The 7500-nt window shown below is 39.9% G+C and overlaps 1 long non-coding RNA gene across 2 annotated transcripts; it reads right to left on the bottom strand.

Annotated features, from left to right (window-relative positions):
* Nucleotides 1-2457: 2457 nt before the first annotated feature.
* LOC138020025 (uncharacterized) lies at nucleotides 2458-5337 on the bottom strand. 2 transcript variants are annotated; one of them, XR_011126297.1, is made up of 4 exons: nucleotides 5289-5330; nucleotides 5137-5217; nucleotides 4690-4990; nucleotides 2458-4449 (listed from the first exon to the last, which is right to left on the bottom strand). It is a non-coding gene; the product is annotated as an uncharacterized lncRNA (long non-coding RNA). The 2 variants fall into 2 exon arrangements; XR_011126298.1 differs by lacking the exon at nucleotides 5137-5217 and having other exon boundaries at nucleotides 5289-5337.
* Nucleotides 5338-7500: the final 2163 nt, after the last annotated feature.

The following is a 7500-nucleotide window of genomic DNA, read 5'->3' as shown; positions in this document are numbered from 1 at the left end:
TCAAGTTGAGCATTGAGTTTTAGATTTCAACCGTGCTTAAGGCCTGAAACCGTCGAGTGAAGTGGTAATTCGTATGGAAAATTGTAAAGAGATTATTCACCAGGAAATGAATTAAATATACCATAAAGATTCATTACACATGCATTATCCTTATCTTGTTGCAACATTTAACGGAATAATTCCAGGGTAATATATTTCATTATTTTGCTAATGCCCCTTCAATTTCAGTGGATATAGCTCAATCTCCACCATTCTCAAAAAAAGAAACAAAAGAAAAAAAAAAAGAAAAGAAAAAAAAAAGAAAAAAAAAAAAGAGAATTCAGCTTTCATTAGCCTGCACGCAGGCGGTTGGATGGTCAAAAAAACCGGAATTAGTGATGAGGTCGACATCTTGGATTCGCGCGGCTAGGTCTGGGCCGGGTTGAGGGTCGACAAAGCGAGCGAGGGGAGAGGGGCGGGCTGCGTTCCTCCCACTCCCCACCCCATGGTTTTGTCACGGGGCCCAGACCTATCCCACGCTCTTCCAATATGACGTCTGATAGTGTTTCCTGGCGACACAACATCTATGGGACTTTAGTGAAATCGTCATCCTGACTTTGCTATTCGTGCATGCATATTTAATGTGATAGTTGACCAAACTAAAGGCCAGTTTGGACAAAATCATTAGAGTTGCTGGCTGTGGAAATTTTTCATTTGCAAAGAACCGGCCGCCACTTTGGGACGGTTGACATTAATAATTAAAAAAAGAGTAACATCAAGTCCATGCTAAAAAAATTATCCGTTTAATTGTATGCAGTGAATTTTTAGATCACGACTGCATTGCCTGGTAACAGGCGTGTTAGGTATTTGATCCTCGAACTAATTATTTTCTTCAAAACTGTCTAAGAAAAATAGTAATTGTGGGCTGTCTATATCAATTTCCCAAAGGGTATTTTCTGTGTCTTGAACCAATGCATGGTTTTCTACTTCTTATCCTTAAGACCTATCTTGTCTTTTCTTGCTTTCTCTCTTAACTCGTGTATTTATGGTAATCATTGAGAAGAGCGTTTACTACTTTAATCCTGTGAATCACCGCCATACATGCGCAACCATGATCGAACAAGCGTCTCGTCTAGCTCTTGATCCAAACTGTTTTTCACACAAAGCTTAATAGTACCGACTTTGTTTTGAGCAAAACATGCATCTGTCCAGTCGATACGGAAGAACTCTGGAAATAACCATTTAACGTGAATCACATTTCTCTTCAACGTCTCACTCATTGAAAGCTCACAGGGATCTGTCAGCTTGTGCATTAAATGAGGTGTTAACTGGCTCACGAGCCTTGTTGGGGATAAACAGCGATTTTCACGTGTTATGCTTGAAAGGTCAGTAGTTTTGATCATCCCTTCCAACGTTGTCTCCCTCCTGCTTTAAAGAAAAGAATACATAACCTAAGAGCACATACCAAAAAAGTGAAACGAGTGCAGTAATCGTACAACGCAATCCAAAGAGTATTTTTTACCATCTATCGTAGAATTCGCAAACAACACACAGTTGCATCGTTAGAGTTATACAAGCAGGTTGCAGATCTTCGGGCAGAACCGGCATTTTGCACGAGTGACATTGTGATGCCAATTTGAAATTTAAAACTGACAGAATTATGCTTACCTTGACTGTAACTGAGAATTTTGCTGTTAGCGAGAACTTGCTAACTGTCTTCAAGGTTGCTTAGCAAGATATAAACACTAGATAATAAATGACTATAAATGCTAAGTTCTTAGCATTAGTTTAAGCAGGTGGGTTTCTATTCGCATTGTATCGTACTTCAATGTGACCAAACCGTTGATTGAAGTACTTCCACGTGAGTGACCTGCTAAATTCACCGTTCCTTCTGTCGTTCCTTGGTCCTTCTTAAAGTGGAACTCTGAACCGGATAGTAAGGAGATAAGGACAAAATATATCACTGAAGACAGGGAAACAAAGACATTGTTGCGATTGAAGAGCAGAACGTACTAATCAAATTCAAAATTGAAATTGGGATGAAGGAACTCAAGCAAGGTTTTAAGGAAAGGAAGTGTAGACTTCAAGCAACCAAACAACAATTTGAACGCACTTTAATATGTATCGTAGAACAAGCATTCCGGTATTGGAGGAATTCAATTGATCGAGCGGTGATTAAGCGTGAGTGGTTCAACTAAAAAGAGAAAATTTCGGTTACAAAATAAATGTAGATGAAATGATATCAGAAAAGAAATTAATACCTACAAACTATTGATTGGCTTTCTAAAGGACGAGAGTACAACCGAAAAACCCAACGAGCATAATCATTTGTTTACGAGTCACACCCACTCAAGATCCCCTGCGTGGGATCATGGGCAACGGAAGTAACATAACGGAAGTAACAGTAAGGCCCCGCCGTCCACAAGTATCCAGATCAGGACTCCTCAAGGAAACTACTCAAGGAAACAAAACGCCAGACATAAAAAAAACATATTGCCCTCGGGAGCCATCTTGAGAATTGATTTCACGGTAAGGAACTAGGCTCGATCTTGGTACGTCATCCGGATAAATTATGTGGATTTAGCGTCCACACGGTTCCGGGTTCATAGCGGACTAAAAAAATATCCACTCTGGAGAGCGTCTGTTGAAGTCACAAATGTAATATTTGGCCACAATTGTAATAAAGTCCTCAAATGTAATACAAATTGACCACAAATGTATAAAGCCCTCAAATGCAATAAATACCTTATTCACTCGAAAGAACGCAGCATTCGAATCAGCTCATCCTCAAGTAGGCGTCGCATTAAAGACCTGAAGGTAACTTTTTTTTAATAAGAACAATATCTCAAAAATCAACTCCGTAGAGTACTTGACTGTGCAATAAATAATCTTTTTTTTTTACCTAACCAAATTTAAACGGATGCGTGTTTCACTTTTCAAGGACGTGTGACAATCAATGAAATTTGAGTCACTGGTTCTTGTTGGTTATTAGAGTGTTACTCTGAAGTGTAAACAAATTTCCCTCCGAATCATCCTGGGATCGAGCATCTCGAGAAAGCAGACCAAAGGCAAGCCGGAAACGAATGCTACACTATGTTATCTCAAAACAGATTTAGCAGTACGTTAAATAAAGTAAAAAATACGATTTACAATAATGCTTATAGGCTAGCCATGCATACATGTCCTTCATTTTTTTGCCCCATGTATACAGCAGCCCTTACTAGTGAGAAATGGAATTTTGGCAGTGATATCCTTCCCTGATAAGCTAACCTGCGATCAGGCACATTTTTAGCTTCGCCCATATGTTCTCTTGTGTCATCCTTCGCTAAAATTGGGCCTTACCAAAAGTCTCTCAAGAATTCCGGACGGTCGGTGAAATTTTGGCCGGAATTAGTAATGAGGTCGCCATCTTGGATTCGCGCGGCTAGGTCTGGGCCGAGTTGAGGGTCGACAAAGCGAGCGAGGGGAGGGGGGCGGGGAGAGGAGAGTTTTTCTCTGCGCTCCTCCCACTCCCCACCCCATCGTTTTGTCACGGGGCCCAGACCTATCCCACGCTCTTCCAATATGACGTCTGATAGTGTTTCGTGGCGACACAACATCTATGGGACTTTAGTGAAATCGTCATCCTGACTTTGCTATTCGTGCATGCATATTTAATGTGATAGTTGACCAAACTAAAGGCCAGTTTGGACAAAATCATTAGAGTTGCTGGCTGTGGAAAATTTTCATTTGCAAAGAACCGGCCGCCACTTTGGGACGGTTGACATTAATAATTAAAAAAAGAGTAACATCACGTCCGTGCTAAAAATTATCCGTTTAATTGTATGCAGTGAATTTTTAGATCACGACTGCATTGCCTGGTAACAGGCGTGTTAGGTATTTGATCCTCGAACTAATTATTTTCTTCAAAACTGTCTAAGGAAAATGGTAATTGTGGGCTGTCTATATCAATTTCCCAAAGGGTATTTTCTGTGTCTTGAACCAATGCATGTCATAGTTATTACAGTAATATTTAATGATCTTTTCTACTTCTTATCCTTAGGACCTATCTTGTCTTTTCTTGCTTTCTCTCTTAACTCGTGTATTTATGGCAATCATCGAGAAGAGCGTTTACTACTTTAATCCTGTGAATCACCGCCATACATGCGCAACCATGATCGAACAAGCGTCTCGTCTAGCTCTTGATCCAAACTGCTTTTCACACAAAGCTTAATAGTACCGACTTTGTTTTGAGCAAAACATGCATCTGTCCAGTCGATACGGAAGAACTCTGGAAATAACCATTTAACGTGAATCACATTTCTCTTCAACGTCTCACTCACTGAAAGCTCACCGGGATCTGTCAGCTTGTGCATTAAATGAGGTGTTAACTGGCTCACGAGCCGTGTTGGGGATGAACAGCGATTTTCACGTGTTATGCTTGAAAGGTCAGTAGTTTTGATCATCCCTTCCAACGTTGTCTCCCTCCTGCTTTAAAGAAAAAAATACATAACCTAAGAACACATACCAAAAAAGTGAAACGAGTGCAGTAATCGTACAACGCAATCCAAAGAGTATTTTTTACCATCTATCGTAAAATTCGCAAACAACACACAGTTGCATCGTTAGAGTTATACTAGCAGGTTGCAGATCTCCGGGCAGAACCGGCATTTTGCACGAGTGACATTGTGATGTCAATTTGAAATTTAAAACTGACAGAATTATGCTTACCTTGACTGTAACTGAGAATTTTGCTGTTAGCGAGAACTTGCTAACTGTCTTCAAGGTTGCTTAGCAAGACATAAACACTAGATAATGAATGACTATAAATGCCCAGTTCTTGGCATTAGTTTAAGCAGGTGGGTTTCCACAAATATTCGCATTTTATCTTGCTTCAATGTGACCAAACCGTTGATTGAAGTACTTCCACGTGAGTGCCCTGCTAAATTCACCGTCCCTTCGGTCGTTCCTCGGTCCTCCTTAAAGCGGAACTCTGAACCGGATTGTAAGGAGATAAGGACAAAATTTATCACTGAAAACAGAGAAACAAAAACATTGTTGCGATTGAAGAGTAGAACTAATCAAATTCAAAATTCAAATTGGGATAAAGGCACTCAAGCAAGGTTTTAAGGAAAGGAAGTGTAGACTTCAAGCAACCAAACAACAATTTGAACGCACTTTAATATGTATCGTAGAACAAGCATTCCGGTATTGGAGGAATTCAATTGATCGAGCGGTGATTAAGCGTGAGTGGTTCAACTAAAAAGAGAAAATTTCGGTTACAAAATAAATCTAGATGAAATGAAATCAGAAAAGAAATTAATACTTACAAACTATTGATTGGCTTTCTAAAGGACGAGAGTGCAACCGAAAAACCCAACGAGCATAATCATTTGTTTACGAGTCACACCCACTCAAGATCCCCTGCGTGGGATCATGGGCAACGGAAGTAACATAACGGAAGTAACAGTAAGGCCCCGCCGTCCACAAGTATCGAGATCAGGACTCCTCAAGGAAACTACTCAAGGAAACAAAACGCCAGACATAAAAAAAACGTATTACCCTCGGGAGCCATCTTGAGAATTGATTTCACGGTAAGGAACTGGGCTCGATCTTGGTACGTCATCCGGATAAATTATGTGGATTTTGCGTCCACACGGTTCCGGGTTCATAGCGGACTAAAAAATATTCACTCTGGAGAGCGTCTGTTGAAGTCCCAAATGTAATAATTGACCACAAATGTAATAAAGTCCTCAAATGTAATACAAATTGACCACAAATGTATAAAGCCGTCAAATGCAACAAATACCTTATTCACTCGAAAGAACGCAGCATTCGAATCAGCTCACACCCTCAAGAAGGCGTCGCATTAAAGACCTGAAGGTAACTTTTTTTAATAAGAACAATATCTCAAAAATCAACTCCGTAGAGTACTTGACTGTGCAATAAATAATCTTTTTTTTTTACCTAACCAAATTTAAACGGATGCGTGTTTCACTTTTCAAGGATGTGTGACAATCAATGAAATTTGCGTCACTGGTTCTTGTTGGTTATTAGCGAGTGGTTATTACTTTGAAGTGGAAACAAATTTCCTTCCGAATCGTCCTGGGATCGACCATCTCGAGAAAGCAGACCAAAAGCAAGCCGGAAACGAATACTACATTATGTCATCTCAAAAGAGATTTAGCAGTACGTTAAATAAAGTGTAAAATACGATTTACAATAATGCTTATAGGCTAGCGATGCATACACGTCCTTCATGTTTTGCCCCATGTACGGCAGCCCTTACCAGTGAGAAACGGAATTTTGGCAGTGATATCCTTCCCTGATAAGCTAACCTGCGATCAGGCACATTTTTAGCTTCGCCCATATGTTCTCTTGTGTCGTCGCTCGCTAAAATTGGGCCTGACCAAAAGTCTCTCAAGAATTCCGGACGGTCATTTTGGCCGACCAAACTCCTGATCTGATTGGCTGCTAAAACGTCGGAAGTGAAAATGACATCGTGATTGGGCGGAGCTCTCGCGAAGTCCTCGAAACTAATCCGCCATAAGCGAACGAAAAAAATTGCTGCCTTTTGTTCTTATAATGTCGTGGGCGGTGCAACTGGATTTTATTTGTATAAATGGAGATATGCCATCTGAAACATCTCATAACTTGTCCAGAACTGGAAAGAGTGAAATTAGCGATTCCGTTGTCGAGCTCTGTGGCCATGTGGTTGAAAGTACTTTGGAACAAACTTCCCTGATGTTTTGAAAGCTAAATAGCTGGTTCTTTCAAATGGAATGAAAGCCGATGCATATTGGTTTCCTGGATGAAACAAAGGACATATATATCAACAGGAGGTGATAAAATCCCAAGTTACGTGAATGCATGTTTTGAATAAGTCCGTATCAAACGGCTCTATTTACTTAGTTACTGTACACGACATGCATGGTTTGTTGGTACAATTTGGAGTCAAGATTGCTTCACAATATTTCCAGTTAAGTTGACTTAAAACTCGCATTCCAGAAACTAAAATGGCATGTTTCAAGAGGGACCAATTGTACAAAAATAAAAGAAACTTTGCGAGTCCATCTTACTGTTCGTACTCCATCAAAAAAGCCTACTTATCATGATTTTACTGCGCGCAGTAGCCCTTTTCACGGTTAGTTTTTCTCATTTGCATTACAATATCATCTAGCATGTATGTGAGGCAATTTCGGGCTATTTTGTAGTTTTAACCCGAAATTGCCTCGCATCCACGTTAGATTATATTGTAATGCAAATAAGAAAAACTAACCGTGAAAAGGGCAATTCTAGAAATACACTGCAACTGAAGATTACCCGAAAAAAATCACCAAAGAAACCTTCATGGACAAAAACGTTAAAGGAATACTGTATTTCTCTTTTTTTTTCTTTAAAAATCTATTGCCAAACCGTCCAACGACAAAATGCTAGGTTATCTCAATTACAAATTAAGATGTCAAAGCTTACAAGATTGCATATTCAGTGTAGTTCGGGGGAAAAATTACATCAGCGGTCTTTGCCGCAATATAGTCGTCG

Source organism: Montipora capricornis, chromosome 10 (genome assembly GCF_036669925.1).
Source record: "Montipora capricornis isolate CH-2021 chromosome 10, ASM3666992v2, whole genome shotgun sequence".
Taxonomy (NCBI): Eukaryota; Metazoa; Cnidaria; class Anthozoa; order Scleractinia; family Acroporidae; genus Montipora; species Montipora capricornis.
Note: the sequence above shows the minus strand (reverse complement) of the source record. Positions and strands in the feature narration are given on the sequence as shown.